Source organism: Hypanus sabinus, unplaced genomic scaffold, assembly GCF_030144855.1.
Source record: "Hypanus sabinus isolate sHypSab1 unplaced genomic scaffold, sHypSab1.hap1 scaffold_209, whole genome shotgun sequence".
In the NCBI taxonomy this organism is placed as follows: domain Eukaryota; kingdom Metazoa; phylum Chordata; class Chondrichthyes; order Myliobatiformes; family Dasyatidae; genus Hypanus; species Hypanus sabinus.
This window is the reverse complement of record NW_026780194.1, coordinates 533,228-555,111: the sequence shown is the minus strand read 5'-3', so window position 1 is coordinate 555,111 and position 21,884 is coordinate 533,228. Positions and strand designations below refer to the sequence as shown.

General features: G+C 44.5%; 1 long non-coding RNA gene across 1 annotated transcript; it reads left to right on the top strand.

Annotated features, from left to right (window-relative positions):
- The first annotated feature begins 3,710 nt into the window (after positions 1–3,710).
- LOC132387678 (uncharacterized) lies at positions 3,711–16,194 on the top strand. The gene is made up of 3 exons (XR_009509981.1): positions 3,711–3,768; positions 14,993–15,084; positions 16,146–16,194. It is a non-coding gene; the product is annotated as an uncharacterized LOC132387678 (long non-coding RNA).
- Positions 16,195–21,884: the final 5,690 nt, after the last annotated feature.

The following is a 21,884-nucleotide window of genomic DNA, read 5'->3' as shown; positions in this document are numbered from 1 at the left end:
GGGATTTTATTGAAAGGATGAAGGTGGTGTGAGAGGGGGCGGACAGGATGTTTCTCCCGGTGGGGACAGGAGGGTCTCGTCTACGGAAATGTCTGAACCCACGGTGTTCGCGAGCAGAAGGATTCACCACACTGGGGTCAAACACCGGCAGATTGTCGACCTGTAAGTGGGTCCAATGGTCCGGGAAAAGTGTAGACAGCAGTGGTGTTGGAGGTCAAGGATGGATCGACCCGGTGTCCTGTTGAATGAAAGGATGGTCTATAGGAACCGAGTGGCCTGTTCCTGTTGCCTGTGTTTTTATAGAGAATTTATGAACAGAGCCTTCTTGGCCCTGCAGAATGTCCCAGTGAGTTCCTAAGCTGTGTTAACAATTTGTCTGAGGGTCCAAGTACATTTCCCATTCTGTTATTCACACAAAATGTGTATTTTTAAATTGATCATGACATCAAATGTGTATTTATACATTGTTAATGACATAAATATCATATTTATACATTGTTAATGACATAAAACTTGTATTTCTATATTGTTACTGACAGAGAATCGTATAATTTGTGTTCCGTGTTTTATCTGAATGAACTTGCCTGTGATGCTGCCACAAGTCAGTGTTTCTCTGTCCCTGTACCTTCCCGTACTTGTGCACTTGGCAATACATTCAATAGTACCACAGAAAACTCAGTGAGATTTGAGTAGCGATTTTCAACGTGGCAGCTGGGTAGGTCAACTGTAAAGAGATAGTACACTGTTAAACAATGTTCATTAGCAGAGGGATCTTGAATTCCAAGTTCACAGTCCCCTGAAAGGCACCACACTGATTGACTGGGTGGATAGGAACGCAACTGGAATGCTTGCCTTCATTAGTCAAGGCATTGAGTTGATACGTCAGGAAATTCTGTTGCAGCTTTATAAAACACAAATTCGGCCACAATTGAATTATTTCATACATTTCTAGTCGCCGCATTCTAGGAAGGATGTCAAGGCTTAAGATAGGGTGCAGATGGTTTCCCAGGATTTTGTCTGGATAACGGGGCATGAGTTATAACGAGAGGTTGGACAAACTTGGGTTCTTTTCTCTGGGGCCGTGCAGGCCGGTGTAAGACTTCCAGAAGGATGGTAGGATTACGAGAGTACAGAGACAATATCTTTTCCTAGATTTGAAATTTTAGATGAGATGGGGGTTATTTTAGAAGAGATGTGAGATGTGAGCGGCAAGTACTTTTACACAGAGAGTGGTGCATAGCTGGGATGTGCTGACGGGTATTGGCAGATGTAGATACATTCGTGGCCTTTAACAGCCATTTACATAGGCATATTGATGTGAGGAAAATGGAAGGATATGGACGCTGTGTCGGCAAAAAGGATTAATTGGATGTTTGATTACCAACTTTTTCGAAAGCAACGCACACACAACATGTTGGAGAAACGCAGCAGGTCAGGCGGCATCTCTTGGCAAATGTCAACCGTTGACGTTTCAGGCCGAGGCCATTCTTCAGGACTGTAATGGAAGGAGAGAAGGCAGGATAAAAAAAAAAAAATAGATGGGGGAGTGGAGGAAGTGGTACAAGTTTGCAGGCGATTGGTGAAGAAAAAAGATCTGTAAAGCCGATTGGTGAAAGAGATAAAAGGCTGGGGGAGGGCCAACCTGATATGAGAGAGTAGAAACCATGAATAAAAACGAGCGGGGAGGAGCAACAGAGGGAAGTTATGGGCAGGTAGGTAGATAATGGGGAATGGTGAGTGAGGGGGTGGGCAGTTACCAGATATTCGAGAAATCGTTGCTCATGGCGACGGCTTGAAGGCTAGCCAAAGGAATATAAGGTGTTGCTCCTCGAACCTGAGTGTGTCCTTATCACGACAGTAGAGGAGGCCAGGGACTGACATGTCGGAATTTTATTGGGTAGTGGAAGTAAAACGGGTGTCTACAGTGAGATCCCTTTTTTTCGGGTGAAGCGGTCTCCAGTCTACATCGGGGTTCATTGATATACAGGAGGCCACACCAGGAACCCCGGATATAGTAGAGGACCCCAAAAAGAGAAATACTGATTTCTCCTTCCGGTGATCAAAATTTTCACCTCTCCCCCTTTCCCTATTCCACATTCTGGTCTTTTACTTCTTCTCACCTCTTATAACTTCCCATTGGGCCCCCGCCTCCGTCACTTTCTCTTACTGTCCATTCTCCTCTCCAATACGATTCTTTCTTCTCCAACAGCTTCCCACCCAGCTGGCTTCCCTTATCCCCTTCCAGAAGGCCTCTTTGCGCTCCCACTACCTTTTAATTTGGGAATCTCCCTTCTTCCATCTCAGTCCTGACGAAGAGGCTCGGTCCGAAATGTCGAATGCATACTCTTTTCTGCAGATAGTACCTAACCTGCCGAGTTCCTCAAGAATTTTGAAAGTTTTCTTTCCATAGAGGAATAACAAAGAGGTTAGAGAGTATCAGTGAGAGGGAATGCAATGAAGATTCACTAGGCTGATCTCTGGAGTGGTCGGGTCATCATGTGAAGAAATATAAAGCGCGATAAGCCTTTAATTTAGAGGCCCGAGGACGAAGAAGAGAACACATTGAAATGCACAACATCAGCAGCGGTTGAACCAATTAAAAATGAAAAATTGACTGTTCAGAATTGAGATGAGGGGTAATGTCTCCACTCCGAGGATGGCGAATGTCTGTAAATCCCCACCAGTAAAAGCAGTAAAGGTTCATGATCATCCTCACATAAAACAGAGGTCGGCGGTATGTGTGGAAACTGAAGGGATCGAGGAAATGAGGATCGGGCAGAAACATGTGGTTGAGATTGGGGCGCAGCGGCCAACTTGTTGATCGTTCGATCCGCTGAATGGCCGCATCCTGCAGTTTCTCTCTTGGCGATGTGACATTTTTACTCTCCAGTGAGGCGGGGGCAATACGAATAGAAGTTAGTGTTTCTAAACATAGAACTGATTTGAACAGAACCTGCACATTTCCGGTCTGGTTGTAAACTGTATGACGATCTGGTATGGGGGCCAGACCCATGAATCGTTGAACCAAAGGAGCAGAAAGGAGGAAGATACAGAGGAATAATTTTAAAAAAGTAGTTGGTGTAAATATGAAGTAATGTGGAAAATGCAGCAGGAGGTTCATGCAGCGTGTAAGGGGCGAACAGCAGAGTCACCAGTTTAGGAGGGAGACCTTTAGCCAGTCACTTCATCCCGCTCAATTTTCCCATTTTACCGCAGATCTGCAACATTTGAGGGTTTGTTTCCCGTGGTTGTGCATTTTAATCTTTCTTCCGTTCTGTCAAGGCAATGAGATCCAATCTGTCACGCACTCTCATTGTGGGTGGGTTTTTTTTTGACACATTTCACTGCTACGAGCTGTTGTGCTTTAATGTTTCACGGTGTACAACCGTATTTATGGAAAAATTAAGCCTTTCCATTGATCTGTGTGTCTCTAAAATGTGCACACTTCAGTTAAGCCTCCTTCCAGAGGATTCAAATCCGCAAACAAGGATGTCTAATATTTCCACCTAATTAAAATGGAGAATATAATTATTATTGTTATTATTTTAAAGTTTTTGAACAACTCTGTGCCCCATGGTCGATGGTCTATGCTCTCTTGTCCAACCCCTTTGCTCCGCCTCTAAAAGCCCCGCCCCAGCTCTGAAGACGCGCGGCGCAAATTGCGCATGCTCAGTCTTGGTTAACTTTCCGCTCTGAGTTGAGCGTATCGTCGCGGGGAGACGGGGGAAGGATCGCTGTCTGCGAGGCAAATACATCAAGTTCCCATCGGTGAGTATTTGAGGCCCTTTCAAGCGGGCATGTTTGAGTCCCGTTAACACACCTGTTCCGGGTTGCTGGAGAGAACCTGCCGGGGTCGGTCCGGGTTGTAGGGCCTTCACATCGAACCGCCAGAGATGAGCCGCCGCTCAGCCCCTGTTGCTTCAGTCCTAGGAACGGGTAATGTGATAATGCCGGGACTGCACTTATCCGTTGATGTACCTGGGGAAATTCGGCTGTTTGTGTTCTTGCAGCCGGAGGTTAAACGGAATAATCGCGTTTGCGGGACACTGCTCCATGTGTATGAGTAGTTTTATCTTAAGTCAGTTCAGACATGGCAGATTTGTGACGTCCCCTCTTTTTGTGTGGGCAATTATTTTTTGTTTCGTGACTCCATTCCACTGTTACGACCCGCCGAAGTGCAGCGAATGTTTTTGGGTACATAACCGTATTAATGCGAGAATTAAGCCTTTTCCATTTGCCTGTTCCTCAAAAATTTGTGCACTTTGGTGAAATCGCCCTCCCGAACTTCCCGAGCTGAAACTCAGACTGTCTAATATTTCCACACAGTTTAAATGGGGAATGGTTTATTATTGCCAAATACCGACGTACAATGAAAATCTTGCCGTGCATAGCCTCCACACAGATCAATACGTCACAACAGCACGAGGGGTGAGAGAGAAGGAGTAAATTTCCGAAAACCTAGTACATTTATTTTTTCAACATAGCCCTCTCCTACATTTACACACTTAGTCCAGCGGTTGTGGAGCATACGGATCTTGGACCTCCAGGAAGTGTCCAATGCATGGGGTGATTGATGCGTTCGTGGCCTAAGGTAGAAGGAGATGAGTTATACAGCTCTCGTTACGTGCACATGCGGTTCAGCTTTTTGAGTGATTATGCAGAAAGTTTGAAATTAATAAGTCATCTCCTCCTACCTTAGGCCACGAACTCATCAATCACCCCTGGTATATTAGGTATACATTAACGGAGTGTAACAAAGCTTTATAGTTATAGAGACAGTGTACTGCAGGTAGGCATATTATGCAATGTCACATGGAGTTACATTGTGAGATCAGGAGTCCATCTAATCATGCTGAGGGTCTCGGCCCGAAACGTCGACAGAGCTTCTCCCTATAGATGCTGCCTGGCCTGCTGCGTTCCACAAGCATTTTGTGTGTGCTGCTTGAATTTCCAGCATCTGCAGAATTTCGCATGCTAAAGAAGATTCAGTTTGCTTACAACAGCAGGATGGAAGCAGTCCTTGAGCCCGCTGGGATGTTTTTCTGTTTTATTTTATCTTCGATCGGATGGGAGGTTGAGAATTGAGAATGTCTAGGATTCTGGGACTCATTGATTATGGTTCCTGATTTGCTGAGGCAGCGGGAAGTATACAGAGAGTCCATGGGTGGGAGGCTTGTTTCTATGATGTGCTCAGCGGTGTCCACAGTTCTCTGCTATTCCCTGCAGTCAAAGGAAGAACAATAGTAGTAGGAAGCTGTGAAGTATCGGGATGGGATGCTTTCTATGGTGCATTCAGGGGCAAAGTGTATATGCGAAAGTTCTTATTGTTTGTTATATATTTGAAATTTTAGGATCATATGCATATAGTGGTATGTACTATTAATTCAGTATCTGTGTAATGCTGTAGGACCGTCAGTGATTGTTCTCGATCCCTTCTCCCTCCTGGTTCTACCTGATCATTCCATGCCATCTTGTTCAAATTCCTTCCAGCCTGTATCTAACCACGTCAAGGATACACATGTCAAACATTTTTCTTCTAACCTTTGTCTCATTCAGAAGTATTATACTGCACTTCTACCTCACTGAGTTTCCAGGAACTGTGTTTTTTGTTCGGTTAATTGATGTTTAATTGAATACAGCACGAGGCAATGTAAAGGCAGCCATTAAGCCATTAAATTTTAGTTTCACCGTTACAAAATGGCTGCAGTGCTAAGTTTTTGTCACAATGACACAGAACATATTATATTGAGTTTGTTATTTCCTTTCTTAATTGTTTGCGGTGAGCGACTTCCTCCGTTTCCAAGGTAACAGCCATTCGGAGCTGCAAGAAGTGTTGCACATTTCTATCGCTCTGTGGTAGAGAGAGTGATGGCAGGAGCAACTGTAACTGAGTGATAGTTGGAGGAAAGGATGCTGTGAATATTGACTGCATGGAATGTATTGCACAAGAGTAGGAATGAACTGAAAACTAACAGACTGGCAGGGGTGGCATTACACAAATTTGTTGACCGGCTTCCGGCGCCCCCAACATTTATTATCTGTGGGAGAGAGAGAGAGAGAGAGAGAGAGAGAGAGAGAGAGAGAGAGAGAGAGAGAGAGAGAGAGAGAGAGAGAGAGAGAGAGAGAGAGAGAGAGACAGAGAGAGAGAGAGAGAGAGAGAGAGAGAGAGAGAGAGAGAGAGAGAGAGAGAGAGAGAGAGAGAGAGAGAGAGAGAGAACGAACAAACAATGTTCTTTTGCAGGAATTTTGAAATAAGATGTATAGACGATCATTAGGTTCAGTTCTCCTTAGTTTGTGAATCGGAAATGCCAGGAACACCACAGCAAATTTTTGGTGGCAAAGCCTCAGTGGGCAGTTTTTGTGTAGGTTATAATATTGGGCTGGAGTCTCTGAGAATATGGATAGGGCAGTATATTGTTATTTCTACAGCTGCAATTGAAATTCGCACAGTGTGCAGTGATTCTGAAGATCGGGACGATTGGACTTTGGCTGTGGGAAAATCATTGACTAGACCAACCAGTGAGATGTTATGTTTGTCAAACAATTTGTAGTTTTTCAAATACGTAAGTATTTTGATCGAGCCCAATGACAGTAAGCGGGGGGTGATGATTGAAGATGGATTTAGCAAATAAAGGCCAGCGACGAGTGTGATGGGTGTGTCAGTAATGACAGTGGGAGGAAAGGACGCTGTGAGCATTAACTATATGGAACGTATTACACCAGGGTCAGAATGGACTGAGGACCCAAGAAATTGGTAGGGATGTGGTGGCAATTACAGTTTAGGGTGGGAATCAGTTACTATTTGTGCATTAAAATGAAGAAGGAGAAAATACTACAGCTGCAGGAAATTTAAAGTCAGGAGGAGAAAATACTGGAATCGCTCAGCAGATCGGCAGCGTCTTGGACAGTCTCAGTTCTGGAACTGGGTCTTCCACCATTTCTCCTTTCAGAGATGTAGTCTGATGTACTGAGTTCCCAGCGTTTCTACTTTATAATTTTACATTCTGTTCCTGCTACACTGCAGGAAACATGGCAGCCAGCTGTGTGGGGCAAGATCCCACACAGCAGGAAGATTGTGATCAAATGAGCTCGGTTTAGCTGCTGGGGTCAGGCTGAAATGTATCCGCATCCTCTATACAGACCGGGGAACCAGCCTGAGCACCGGCCCCGGCAGAGGGTCATTAAGTTCCAATTCCACCTTAGTCACGGCAAATTGGAAATGGCAGGAACACCTCGACAAATCACCGGCACCAAAGCGTCTTTGATGATATGGGTGATGATATTGGGCTGGTGACTCTGAGGATATGGAATTGGCAGTATACGGGCTTCAGTCCAGGTTGGTAATTCGACAGCTGGGATCGGCATTTCCTCAGTCTACAGTGAAGCTGAAATCCTGAGCGGTTGGGCATTGGTTATGGAGAAATCGCCAACTACACTGTCCAATAGAACATCACATCTGTCGAGTATTTTGGAGGTTATTTAAGCGTTAAATAGGGAGTTGGGTGAAGTTGAGCAGTGATGTTGTTCATCTGAACCTTGGTAAAGTCTGTATTAATATCCCGCATGGCAACTGATCTGGATGGTTCGGTCACGTGGGATTCACAGGGCGCTGGCGAGGTGGATTCACACCGGGATCGAGAACAAGAAGCAGGGGGAGATGATTAAAGATGGTTTTAGCGAATAGAAGCCTGTGGCGAGTGGGATGTGTGTGTCAGTGTCGAGACTTCTGTAGTTCACTATTCATGCCATTGATTTGTATAGGGATGTACAAGGCACAATCAGCAAGTTTGAATTGAATTAAATTGAATTGATTTCTTACGTCCTTCACATACATGAGGAGTAAAACTCTTTACAAAACGTCTCGGTCTAAAGGTGAAATGTGCAGTCAAAGTAATTTATAATAATTCAAGATAAATTAAACTGTCTACATAATATGGATTACCTCAAATTAACGTTAGTTAATTAATCTGAAGTCCTGGTGGAAGAAGCTGTCCCGGAACCTGTTGGTCCTGGCCTTTATGCTGCGGTACCGTTTCTTGGATGGTATCAGCTGGAATAGATTCTGGCTGGGGTTACTCTGGACCCCAATGATCCTTCGGGCCTTTTTTACACACCACTCCTTGTAAATGTCCTGAATCATGGGAAGTTCACAACTACAGATGCGCTGGACTGTCCGCACCACTGTCTACAGAGTCCTCTGATTAAGGGAGGTACATTTCCCATACCAGGCAGTGATGCAGCCGTTCCGGATGATCTCAATTATGCCCTTATAAAAACTACTTATGATTTGGAGGCCCAGACCGAATTTGCTCAAACGTCTGAGGTGAAAGACGTGTTTTTGTGCCTTTTTCACCGCACAGCTGGTGTGAACAGACCACGTGAGATCCTCGGTTATGTGGATGCCGAGGAACTTAAAGCTGTTCACCCTCTCAACCCCAGATCCATTGATGTCAATAGGGGTTAGTCTGTCTCCATTCCTCCTGTAATCCACAACCAGCTCCTTTGTTTTTGCGACATTGAGAGGAAGGTTGTTACTTTGCCACTAATGAGTCAGAGAGATGACTTCTTCCCTGTTGGCCACCTCGTTGTTGCTTGAGAGGAGGCCAATCTATGTAGTGTTGTCGACAAACTTAATTAGCAGGTTAGAGCTCTGGGTGACGACACGGTCATGAGTACACAGGGAGACTGAATTCGGGAGACTGGTTGATAAGGCAACAGGTGACAATGAATTTGAAAGACATTTCGGTCAGTTTTGGAGTTGGGCTGAGGAATGGCAAATAGTTTTCAACTTGGGCAAGTGAGAGGGTGCATTTTGGACAGTCAAACTGGGTGGAACTGGTGTAGTGAATGGGAGAGCATCGGGTGTTGTGGAACAGAACGAGCTGCGTGTACAACAGCACAGTTCACGGAAAGTGGTTGTGTAGGTACTGAGGGTGCAAAAGAAGGCTTTAATCATGCTGGCACTCATTAGTTAGGGCATTGAGTTCTGGATTGTGGTCATTATATTGTAGTCATATATTTTTTTGGTGCGGATACACAGAGTGTTATGTACATTTGTTTTCTCCCTACTGTAGGAAAAATATTATCAGTCTGGATAGTGTGCAGACGAGATTGCTGAATATGCTGTCTAAACTAAAGTGCCGGCTCATGGGAAGAAGTTGGCCAAGCTGGATCTTAATTCCAGAGGAGAAAGGAGCTGACACTGTCGGAGGGAGTACAGATAATGTGGTTGGTCATTGTATTTTTCCCAGGGTTCACGATTCAAGATTGGGCAATGTCATTCCAGTATAGGAGAACAAAATAATTGTTACTCTGTATCCGAAGCAGGACAGAAAGAAAATGATAGGGACCACAATAATAAACAAAACACATTACATGCAGTATGATTGCTTAAAAACATTGATTCTATGTCCATAAAGTGATGTTAGGCACAGGAGAGAGTGGACATATGGAGACTGATATTGATTTTCTGCCCATTAAATTACTTTAGGCACAGGAGTGTCTAGAACTGTCAGGAAATGTTAAACCAGTAGTGGGTGAGGTGTGGAGCGTGGGTTAGTGAGTAGACGTGTTGATTACGCTTACTGCTTGGGGTACATAATTGTTTTAAACCTGATTGTCCTGGCGTGGGTGTTACAGATCCAGAATTCTCTTAAGGTAGCACCAGAGTCGTAAAGAGAGTTTTGGGCATATTGACCTTTATAACGCAGGCTATTAAGAAGAGGGGTTGGGATATTAATGCTAAAGTTGTAGTTCACCGTGATTCCAAAACATGTAGGATTGTGTGCAGTTCTGGTCAGCTACTTGGAGGACAGATATGGATAAGCGTGAAAGAGTGCAGGGAAAATTACACGGACATTGCTGGTATTTCAGGAAATAATTATAGTGATGGGTTGAACAGGTTAGGACTTGATTACCTGGAATAGGGGAGAATGAGGGGGTATTCTAGCTTGGCTCCAATTTTTCTATGCCATTGGCCCCTACAATTAAAGGAAGAGTCCACAGACCCCAGTTTGGGACACCCTGCTAAAGATGTAGAAATCTATGATGGTATAAATAGGGTGAATACAGGTAGGAATTTTCCCCTCAGGTTGGGTAAGATCATGGATTTAGGGAAAAACGTGACACATTTAAGGGTTATCAGGGGGAACTACTTCACTCAGAGGGTGGTGCGAAGGCGGAACCAGTTCCCAGCATAAATGAGAGATGCAGGTTCACTTTTCGAATTTGAGAGATGTTTGGGTAGGTAAATAGATGAGGGAGGTGTAGACGGCTGTGGTCTGGGTACAGGGGGATGGGACCACACCGAACATGGCACGGGCTGGATGGGCTAACCGTCCTGTGGCTGTGCTCTAACGGCTCTACGAAATTAAATTGAGCTTTCTACTCATAATCGATATTTGTCGCATCCAACAATGTGTTTTTATTTTGGGCCAGCGTCTGCACTGCTGAGATCTCTGTAGAGCTGAATCAACCATGAGATTTACTGAATATACCTCGAAAGGCTAATAACAAACGCTAAAATTTTAGTATCACCATTACAAAATGGCTGAACGTTCAGTTCACCTTTGTCACAATGAAACCGAGAACGTGTCACACTGAGTTTGTTGTTTCTCCGCTCGGTTATCTTTGCGAGTCACTTCCTCCGTCACCAGGGCAACAGCTCACCAGAGCTGCAGAGAGTGTTGAACGTGTTTATCACTCTCTGGTTGCTGACTCTCAGTGGAGAGAGAGTGGCCTCAGATACGAGGATGCTTTCAGCATTTACTGTCCGGGATGGAATGACGAAGACTGTAGGGATTGAATTTATGCAATTCTGTTCTGGGTGTCAAACTTCTGGCAGTCAGTCAATCGCTTCTGCAGCGAAAGAACAAAAAAAATCTCCTGTACTGAGCTTCCAGTGCTATCTTTTCAATTTTATGTTGAAAACATTTTGTTCCTTTTACACGACGGTAAAGTGGCTGCTAATTGATCTAGGCTACACCACACTCAACAATAAATTAATGTACCACTGTGTTCAATATAACTGTGGGGACAAGTTGAAATATATCAACACCCTCTTTGTGTCCCAAATGCCCATGTTGCCAGGCTGATCCCTGTCTAGACAAAGGATCATCAGGCTCCAGTTCTGTCACGGGTTGGTAGGGGAGTGTAAATTTTTTGAGCTGGGATTAGCTGAGAAACTGCCACATATTACCAGCAGCAAAGAGCCCTGAGAGAGTTGTGCCTGAGATGCAATCTTAGGATGGGAGCTCCAGAAATATGGAACTGTCAGTGTTTGGGCTTCGGTCTACGTTGGTGCTTTTACAGATGCTGCTGGATGTTCCTCCTTCTGCAATGAAACAGACGTCACCGGGGGCTGGATATTGGTAGCGTGAATCTCTCAGTGTGAGATGTGGAAAAGATGTGCGAGGCTGTCGGTGTGGGTTGTGACCCTCTGAGGTTGCATCCTGGGATACCACACTTGTTTTGACTCAGACAAAATGATTCAGGGTCTCATTGTGTCCGGGTTTCTGAGATGTTGAGCGAGTATTCCTGTTCTGTGCTCAGATGTTTGGTTCTGAAGTTCCTTTGGAAGCAAAGTAGAGAATGAGTTCCCATTCCATCCCTCACAGGGAGAGGCTGTGATTAAATACACTGTTTTGTGTTTGCACCAGTAGAAAGAGACCGGGGTTTCAGAACTCAATTCACATTTGGAAATTCCCCCTCACTCTCACCTGTCTATCTGCCAGTGGGAGTCAAACAGAAACTCAAGATGCTGAAGATAGAACAGAACATGGAACAGTACATCATGGACAGAGGTGTGCTCTCTGAGTAGAACAACTTATCCACACATTTCCCTTGCATTTACTCCCTCACACCTTCATTGCATGGTCTCTGGTATTAGACATTTCCAAACAGAGAGAAGATACTCCCTGTCTACTCTGTCAATATTTTTCATTCTCTTATGAACCTCTATCTGGTCTTCCCCCAGTCCTCACCGCTCCAAGGAGAACAACCCAAGATTTTCCACAAAAAATCTGGGAGATGTTTGAATCCATTCTGACGAAAGGCCAGGAAACCGAATCGCAAACATGTTTCCTTTCCCCACAGCTGTTCCTTACCTGCTGAGCGTTTCTAGTGATTCCAGTTTCTCTTTATTCCATTCAAAGCCCAGTTTGTTTATAAAGAGTGGGGTTGAACTGTTATCGAGATGAACATGGGGGAATGCATAACGAAAGTTTAAATCAGATCAGCAGAAGTTTCGGAGGGCCGAGTGGTCCACTTACGCTTTTGGTGTCTTGATTAGAAAAGTTCCCACAGTTTAATTAGTGTAAGCCAATATAACATTAGCAAATTAATTTTATTGTGGAACTGACAAGAAACATTACATTGATTAAGTACATACATCGAGATTTGTGCGTTAATGTTGTACCCCTGTTGGTTGCGGATCGACCATGACTCACTCGGTGATCTGGCCAGCGCGGTACGGGACCGAGGGACGCGCTTCCCGATCCCTGTTACTGACTCTACAGTCTCCCCGTCTACCGCGCGCACCAGCTCCCCGCCCACGCGCGTCCTCTCGGGGAGCTTCGTCACCCTTGCGCTCCTGGGTTGACATTGAGACGATTTAAGCAACTGCACGTACCCGGTATCTCTCATGAAGAGACGTGTGATTTACTTCTCTAATTGGTGACAGCAAATGCCAATTTAGCATACCAACCAACGGGGAGATGGGTTTCGTCAATAAGTCGTTAGCTCCAAAGGCCCCACCAGGTGGGGCCCATGGGAGTGCTCATAGTAACACCCTTGGTCTGCAGAACGTAGGAAGAGTCAAAAAAGAAGATATTAAGTGTGAATTCCAGTTCCATCAACCGGAGGAGTATGCTGATGTTGCGGAACTGGTGAGGCCGATTATCCAGAAAGTAGCAGAGGGCACGGTGAGGTGGAAGGCATGGGAGGTATCCCGGATGTAGTTGGGGAGGGACTGAGCTAAGGGTGACAAAATTGAGTCCAGGTAGGTAGACACAAGTTCAGTGGTGCAGGAGCAGACCGAAACAGTGGGTCTACTGGGACAGTCAGGCTTGTGGATCTTGGGGAAGAGGTGAAACCGAGCAGTGCGGGGTGTGGGAATTATGAGCTTTTTTGGCTGAGGATAGAAGGTCTCCGGAGTTGGTAAGGGCAGTGATGGTACGGAAGACAATGGTAATTCCTTCCCTCTCACTTCACCCATCCCATTTTCACTCTGCCTCCTCCTCCAGCTGCTTATCACCGCTCTCATTATTCTGCCTTCTTCTGCTACCTGGTGCTTTCACCTTACATTCCTTCTTCACCTTTCCTGCCTATCCCCTCCCTGCTTTCCCTCCCAAACCTCTTGATCTTTCCTCTTCCTGGCTTTTCACCTGGCACCTTCCAGCCTTCTCCTTCCCACCCTCCCCCCAATTTCTTTATAGGGTTTCGTCCCCCTCCCTCTTCAGTGCTGATGAACGGTCTCGGCCCGAAACGTTGACTGTTCGTTTCCACGGACGCTGCCCAACCTTCTGAGTTCCTCCAGCGTCTTGTACGGCCTCTTTGTTGGAAACTGCCTCTCAGTGATACAACAGGGGCGTCGGCATTTCCTGAGTGTTATTATCTATCCATTGTAGCATCTGTCATCTTCTGCTTCTTTTACCTTCTGTTTTACTGAACATGGCAGTCTTCTCCAAGGAATCCTGTCATCTCATGGGTGTCCAAAATTTTTCAGCTTTTCAAGCTTCCCAGTGAGCAGGCTGGCTGTATTTCTTCAAGTATTGACTTGTTGGATCTGCTTGCTGTCCAACGAATTCTTAACACATTCCTCCAGCATCCGAGTTCAAAGGCGTCGATTATTTTGTATTCAGCCTGACTAATAGTCCAGCTCTCACAGCCATACATCACATCTGGAAATACCATAGACTTGACTCTACGGTCCTTTGTAGACAATTCATGTCTCTGCGCTTCAGAATTTTATCTAAATTTCTCATTGCTGCCCTCCCCAGAAGTAAGCGCCGTTTGATTCTGTGGCTGTTGTTACTATGTTTAGAAATCTTTGAACCGGGGAAGATAAATTCCGTCACTGCTTCCACTTCCTTTTCATGTATTACCACGGAGTTAACAGGACTGGCTGGTTTTCTTAATATTGAGCAAGAAGCCGGCTTTCCACTTTCTTCTTTCACGTTCATTAGAAGCTTCTTCAGATCCTCCTCACTCTCGGCCATTAGAATCGTATCACCTGCATATCTGAAGTTGTTCATATTTTCTGGTCATTTTGATTCCAACATTTTGAGTCCTCTCGACCAGCATTCCGCATGATGTGTTCAGCACATAGATTAAATAAGCAGGGTGGCAGTATGCAGCCTTGTCGTAATCCTTTCCCAATCTTGAACTAGTTTGTTTTTCCATGGTCAGTTCTAACTGTTGCTTCTTGATCTTGTATTTGCCATAGTTTATTATGGTCCACACTGTTATAAAAAAAAAACAAAAAAAATCCTTTAGAGTAGTCAATAAAACATAGATAAATACTTTTCTCGAATTCTCGCGATTTCTCCATTATCCAGCGTAGGCTAGCAATCTTCTATTGCCCATTCAACTTCACTTTCCAGAATGCCTGGCACTGTATCGATGAGGGAGTCATTGCAGGTGTCTTCGCTGTTGGATCTTTCTACAATTCTTCTGTGTGTTCCTGCCAACTCCCTTTGATGTCCTTTGCTTCTGTAAGGTCCTTCCTTTCTTTGTCATTTCCTATGCTCATTTTACATGAAATGTTCCTTTGATTTCTCTCATCTTCTACAACAGATTTCGTTTTTTCCCCAATTCTGTTGGCTGTTTCAGCTTCAATACATCTCTCCTTCTTGAACTTTGTGTTCAGTTGGGGTTCTTGTCCAAATCTCCATTTGCTCCCTGGAATGTAGGAGAGTGAGCAGTGACGTTACAAAAGTGGTTTAAATTATGAAGGGCAGAGTAACTGACTCACTCCTTTATTTGTGTTATTCAGGTCATTGCCAGCAGGTGGTGCTTTCTTCCACCCGGCCGGCAGACAAGAAGACGGCAATCAACCAACCGCAGTCAGACTCAGAATGGACACAGGTATGCTCACTGGGCTGTTTCCCATTAAAAATCTGTTCTTATGGTACACGTGTAGTCAAATCATCAATAGTTCAGAACGATAAACATGGGAGATAAAGGGGCAGAGAGAAAGTACCATCAAACGGGGTCATTGTTCCACCTGGTAAACTTACCTTGAGCAATAGAACAATTCACCAGGTCCAGCGCAGGGACCTAACAAGGGGAATGACGGAATCGCTCCCCTCACCATGTAAATCTTCACCTCAGTGAAAGGAAATGGAGCTCCTGAATAAGGTTGGTAGTCATTAGCAGTGTCCACAAGGATCACTGATACGCCATGCGTTATGTGTGATGTAAATAAATTAATAATAAGCTATGTCTTAACCGAATGATATACTGGGTGAACTGATTCGTTGATTACAGAGTTGACGGAGTTGAGTAAATTTGGGACTTCGTCAACGTGTTCAGCATCCAATTAGAAATATGAAGAGAGTCACCAAGTACAGTTAATTCAGACAAATGTGAGAAGTTGCACTTTGGACGTTCGCGAGCGATGCTCAGAGTGAATGCTTTGACCGTTAATAAGATTGATGTATGGATGTATCTTGTGATGGATATGCATAGCTTCCTGAAGGTAGCAACACATTTGGTAGATTGCTAATGATGAGTTGAGGTATTTGTTGAAGTTGACCTGTAACTGGGTACGCGTTGGTTAAGAGATAATTTTAGAATTGTCCACACATCTGGTAACCAAATCACAGGACTGATGTGGTGAGTCTGGTGAGTGTGCAGACAAGTTTCACCACAAATACCAAAGGGAATAGGTTTAAGGTTAGAGTGTAAAGTTTAAAGGGGATTTAGGATGCATGTTTGCCACAGAGAGTGATCGGTGTCTGGAATGTCCTGCCAAAGGAGGGGATAGAAACAGATACTCAGTAGCATCTGAGAGGCGTTTGCTCTCATGAATATGTCGGGAATGGAGGGATATTGACCATGTTGCTGAAGTTGGGATTGGTTTAAATTGGCATCGTGTCCGCGTACGCATGGTACACTCTGCTATTTTATGTTCTTTTTGACTACAGATCTGAAATCCGCAATCTCCGTCTTCCTGTCAAATTGTGAAGATCACCACCTGTTCCCTTTGACGAGCTTCTACATGGAGCGACTGGAGCAGGCGATTGAGGAGGGTGTGGAGGGAGTCGGCTTCATGTTAATGGGCGAGGATCACTTCACCGGGCGAGAGTATCACGTAAGTGGGCGGGACATAGGCTGAGTGTAGAACCAACGCAACGGAACCTCTGGGCAGTGACAATCCAGCAATGCTTGTGCACAACATCTGGAAAAGAATTTTCATGAGCAGAAACTATATTTTCCGATTTTTCGCTCACACTCATTTTTAGACAGGTAAGGATAAAGACAATGATTGGCAGGTGAATTTAGTAAGATGACACTTGACGGACATTGCAAGTGGACAGAGACCTTCTTTACACCACTCTGCCTGACATCACATCATCCTCCCAATATTCGACTTTAATGGACATTCACCAAACTGTGTTTGATGACCCACGGGATTCCCACAAATTAAATATATAGTGACTTATTTCTCAGCTCATTCTCAGTCTACCTTCAAACCCATTTTCAACTGACGAGGCAACACTGACTATCGTCTCTCATTTGAACTACGGACCCTTTTTTGATCAATATCACAACAGCCTCATGGTTCAGTTAACTTCTGTTCCTTGTGAATGTTCCAATTTGTGTTTGTACTTGCTACAGCTTATACTGTTTATATTGGGGAGTGCAACATTATTATCATTAAAAATATTCCAAGCATCTACTGCTAACGCAGTATTACAAAGAAACACTTTCCTATGGTCCTTGTGCTACTGGAGTGCATTCATCTTTTGCGACCCAGAATGAATATTAGTGAAGAGCCATACACCATACTGAACACTACATTCCACGTGACGCAGCTGACAATTTCAGTCCAAACTTCTTTTTCAACATTACCACCAGTTAGCTTTGGTCTGTCACACACGCACAATAGTCCAGAATTTGCTGTCAGCTCCTCACTGCCAGTTCCCAGCTGTAGGCTGACACTGGAGCGCTCATGGAGTCCGGCAGAGAAGTGTGAACCTGTTGGGGTTCACCGACAATTACCCCAGGGAAAATCAACAGTGACTCTGCCATAGTTTGACCTACCCATAGTCATCAAACTCTACAGTACAGCAGCATGATCTTCGGACCATCCAGTCCACACCGACATATCTGCTTAGTCCCATTGAGCGGCGCCCTGGCTGGAGAAGTCCATAACTTCCCCATTGAATGAAATTATCCAACTTGATCTTAAATGTACACGTCGAATGTATATCGACTAATTTCGATGGCAACGCGTCTTACGCTATCAGCAAACTCTGAGTGACGGGTTCCCCTCATATTGCCTTTCACCTGTCACCGTTACCAAATGACCTCTAATTCCAGTCTCACCCAACCTCAGTAGTAAATGCCTTTTCACACTAACTCTCTCTATACCTTTTATAAACAGATACCTCTATCACATCTCCACTGGTCCTCCTACACTCTATGGAATAATGTCCTAGCCTATTCATAATTTCCCTTTCTCTCAGTTCCTCAAGCCTTGGCAACAATCTGTATTTTTCTTTCTGCACTCGGTCAATCATTTATATCCTTCCAAGAGACAGGTGCACACATTGCTTTAAATTAGTTTCTGCCACATCAATTTCGACATAATATCCCAACTTCTGTATTCAATATTTTGATTTATGAAGCCCCATGTCCTCAAAGCTTTCCAACGCCATCTAAATTCGACAACACTTTAAAGAAATTTCGGATGTCTATTCCCTGATACCTTAGTTTAACCGCAGTGCTCAATGCCCTACCACTCAATGTCTTACTATTATCATGGTTTGTCCTCATAAAGTACATCACCTCGCACGGTTCTTCATTAAATTCTATCTTTGAAACTCCATTCCGCCTTTTGCAAGCTGTTCCATGTCCCGCTGTAAGCTCTGATACCCTTTCTCACTGTCACTACGCTGGTGTCATCCACAGATTTGCTGACCCAGTTTACCACATTGTCATACAGAGCATTGATTTATCTGACAGACAACATCAGACCCAGTACAGATCCCTGCCGCACACCACTAGTCATAGACCTCCAGTCAGAGAAGCAAACCTCTACTATCTCTTTTAGCTTCTCTCGCGAATCCAATATCTAAACTAACTGGCGGCCCTGTCATTAATTCCAAGCAAGTTGCTGAAGCCCCAGTAGACAACATCCACTGACTTGTTTTCATTATTTGCCTCGTAACTTCTTCAAGAAACTATAAGATTGGTTGGACGGGATCTAACAGGCACAAATCAGTGTGGAATACCCGTAATCTCCATCCAAATACTCATATCCCGTCCTTAGAGTACCTACCAATAACTTTACCATCATTGGTGTTGACTCACCAACCTGTAATTCCGTGCCTTAATTTTACAGAGTTTCAAGCAGCAGAACAGCATTGCCTACCCTCCAATGCTTCCACTTCTGACGTTTTAAATTCCTCTGCTGGAGCACTTGCAATCTCTGAAATAGTCTCAAACGAGGTACGAAGGAAAGCACTAGGGATTTATCAACCTTCATCTCCTTCAAGACAGTAAATATCTCCTCCTCTATAATCCGTGCATTGCCCATTATCTCACTGATGTTTTCTCTCACTCTGAAGACACTGTGTGCCTCCTGACTAAATATAAATGCAAAAAAACAAAAAAAGATTTAAAATCTCCTCCGCCTTTTTCAGCTTCATGGATAAAGGCCCATTCTGAACTTCAAGAAATCCAATTTTGTCCGCTGGTATTCTTTTGTTCTGAGTATATTTGATGAAGAGTTTGGGGTTCTCCTTTTCCTGGTCTGCTAGAGCAAACTCATGCCATACTTTAGCCGTCCGGATTTCCTCCCTTAGTAACTTCTGCATTTCCTGTACTCCTCTGACCTTCGAGGCTGTATTTGCGATGCGCTCAGGGCCACTCAGAAACCAGGACCTGTCTCGCCTTTTATTCTGTCACGAATATTCGGTCTGTATTCGTGGATTCAAACTTCAACATTTCAGCCTTGGACGCCTCAAGCCTGCCAATCACCTCGGTACCAGAAAACAACCTGTCCCAATCATCTTTCGTCAGATCCTTTCGGATACCATTAAAATTGGACTTTCTCCAATTTAGATTGTTAACCTGAGGACAAGATATTGTCCATAATGTTCTTTAAACTAATGTCATTTTCATCACCTGCACACCCCTCTATCACCTGACGTGTCGTGTACTCTGATGGCATTCCAGTATTTGCTGTCTGTAGCCATGACTTCAATATATTGATTACGGAAACGTCCCTGGACATACTTGAGCTACACTATCCCATCCGGCCCTTTCAAGTATCGATACCCCAGTCGATAATTCGACAATTAAAATTACCTACCATCAGAACATCGTGTTTCTTGTAACTGTCTGTGATCTCCCTACAAATTTGATCCTCTAAGTCCCATTGACTATTGCGTGGTCCACAATGTCATCCAATTAACGTGTTCGTCCATTTCTTATTGCTTAGTTTCACCCACGTAGACTCAGTAGATGAGCTCTCTAGTCTGTCCTCTCTGAGCAATGCAGTGATATTTTTTCCTAATACCACCCCTCCTTCACCTCTATCGAACCGTGTCTAACGCTACAGAACCCTGGAATGCTGAACAACCAGTCCGGCACATATTCCAACCAAATCATATGAATGGTTACAACGCTGTAGTTCAATGTGCTGATCCATGAGTGAAGCTCATCTGCCTTTCCGACAATACTGCTTGCATTGGTATAATACGGATTTCGGAAAAAAATAGATTCACGATGCTCATCCTTTAGCTACTTGACTTTCCCACACAACCGCTCCATTATCCACTCTGGTTCTTCATCCCCCTGCATCTTAACTTTAACACATCTCCCCTCCCTATGCAGCGCTAACAATCCTTCACTTAAGGGTATCAGCGCCCTCCAATATGAGTGTAAAACCATCATGCCTGTCCAAGTCCCAACTTTCTTGGAAGAGATCCCAATTATCCCAAAATCTGAAGCCCTTGGTCATGCGTCATATCATCAGCCACACGTTAAAATGCACTATCGTCCTATTTCCGACCTCACTAGCACGTGATACGGGTCGCAATCCTGAGAACACAATTATGGGGATCCTGCCTTTTGGATTAGCATCTAACCCCATGAACTCACTTTGCAGGACTTCATCATACTTCCTGCTCTTGTCATTGGTACCAATGTGAATCACGTCTTCTGGCTACTCATCCTGTCCTTAGTAACGTTGCAGACTGGATGCGAGATAGCCCTGACCTTGACAACACACCATCCAGCAAACTTGCTGTCGTCAGCAGAATTTCCATCCTGTTTTCCTAACCGCTGATAGTGAAGATCACTCTTCCCACCCCTTCTGAGTCACAAAACGAAACTCAGTACCAGAGGCATAAACGACATGGTTTTTCTCTTCTAGGTCATACCCCGAAACAGAGAGATATATATCTGTTATAGAGGGGTTCCCTGCAGGCAGATATCCTGATGTTTCCCCTGCTGACAGTTACCCAGTTACCTATGTCCTAAGCCTTGGGTATACCACTCCCTGTATAGCCCGTCAGTTAACTTCTCAGCCTGATGAGTGATTCCTGGTTCATTCAGTTCCAGCTCCAGTTCCTTAACACAGTCTATAATAAACTGCAGTTGTATGCGCTTCTTGCAGTTGTCAAGGACACTGGAGGTCTCCTTGCCTTGCCACGCCCTGTAGGAAGAGCATTCCCCTATCCTTCCTGGCATTCGCACTGCTCTAACCGTGAAAACAACTGGTAAAATCATACCCAAAATCTGCCTGAAGTCTCACTGGACCTTCTCTGACAATAAGTCTCAACTCCCCATTCTATCTCTGGCTCACTCACACTATGTCTTCTCCGCTTAAACGTTGCCAAGTGGATAATGACCCCGCAATCTGTGGCACAGAATGACCGGAATGAACCCACTCGCTTCTTTTAAATTAATTCAACACGCACAGCACGCGGGAGGAACTCAGCAGGTCGGGCAGGATCCCTGCAAACGAGCTGTCAATGTTTCAGGCCGACATCATTAGTCAGAAGAAATTTTATTTTTATTTTTATCTCCCGCTATGAACACTTCAATAGTTCTTAGCGATCTGTGACGTTGAAAATGTGCTGGGTTAGTTCAGGGTAGATTTGTACCCATCCCTTTGCTCCTCAATATATTTCCCAGATGCACCCAGACGCATCTATAGGTTTTATAAACTGACATTCCCGTCGCTAAATATCAGGAGATTTGACAAAACTAGAGCCAGACCTCTCCAACTGGAATATCCAACTCCAGCAAAGGAAATCTCACGCGTCTGATCCAAAGTGGAGCCGATATTTGTTGTGATTCCTCCATAAAAACAGAAGACATAGGGGAGCATTAGGCCATTCAGCCCAGTGAGTCTGATCCGCCATTCCATCATGGCTGATCCTGCATCCCACTCAACCACATGCACTTGCCTTCTAACATATCCTTTGATGCCCTGACTGATCAGAAAACGACGACTTTCCGCCTTAAATATAAGTACGGACTTGGCCTCCACTGCAGTCTGTAGCATAGCATTTTAAGGAACCCTACTCGCTAAAAAAAATCCCTCCTTACCTCTGTTCTAAAGTTTCTCTCCCTCACTTTTCAGGCTGGGCCCCTTAATTCTGTGTACTCTCACCATTGAAAATATGCTCTCCTCATCCACCCGTTCT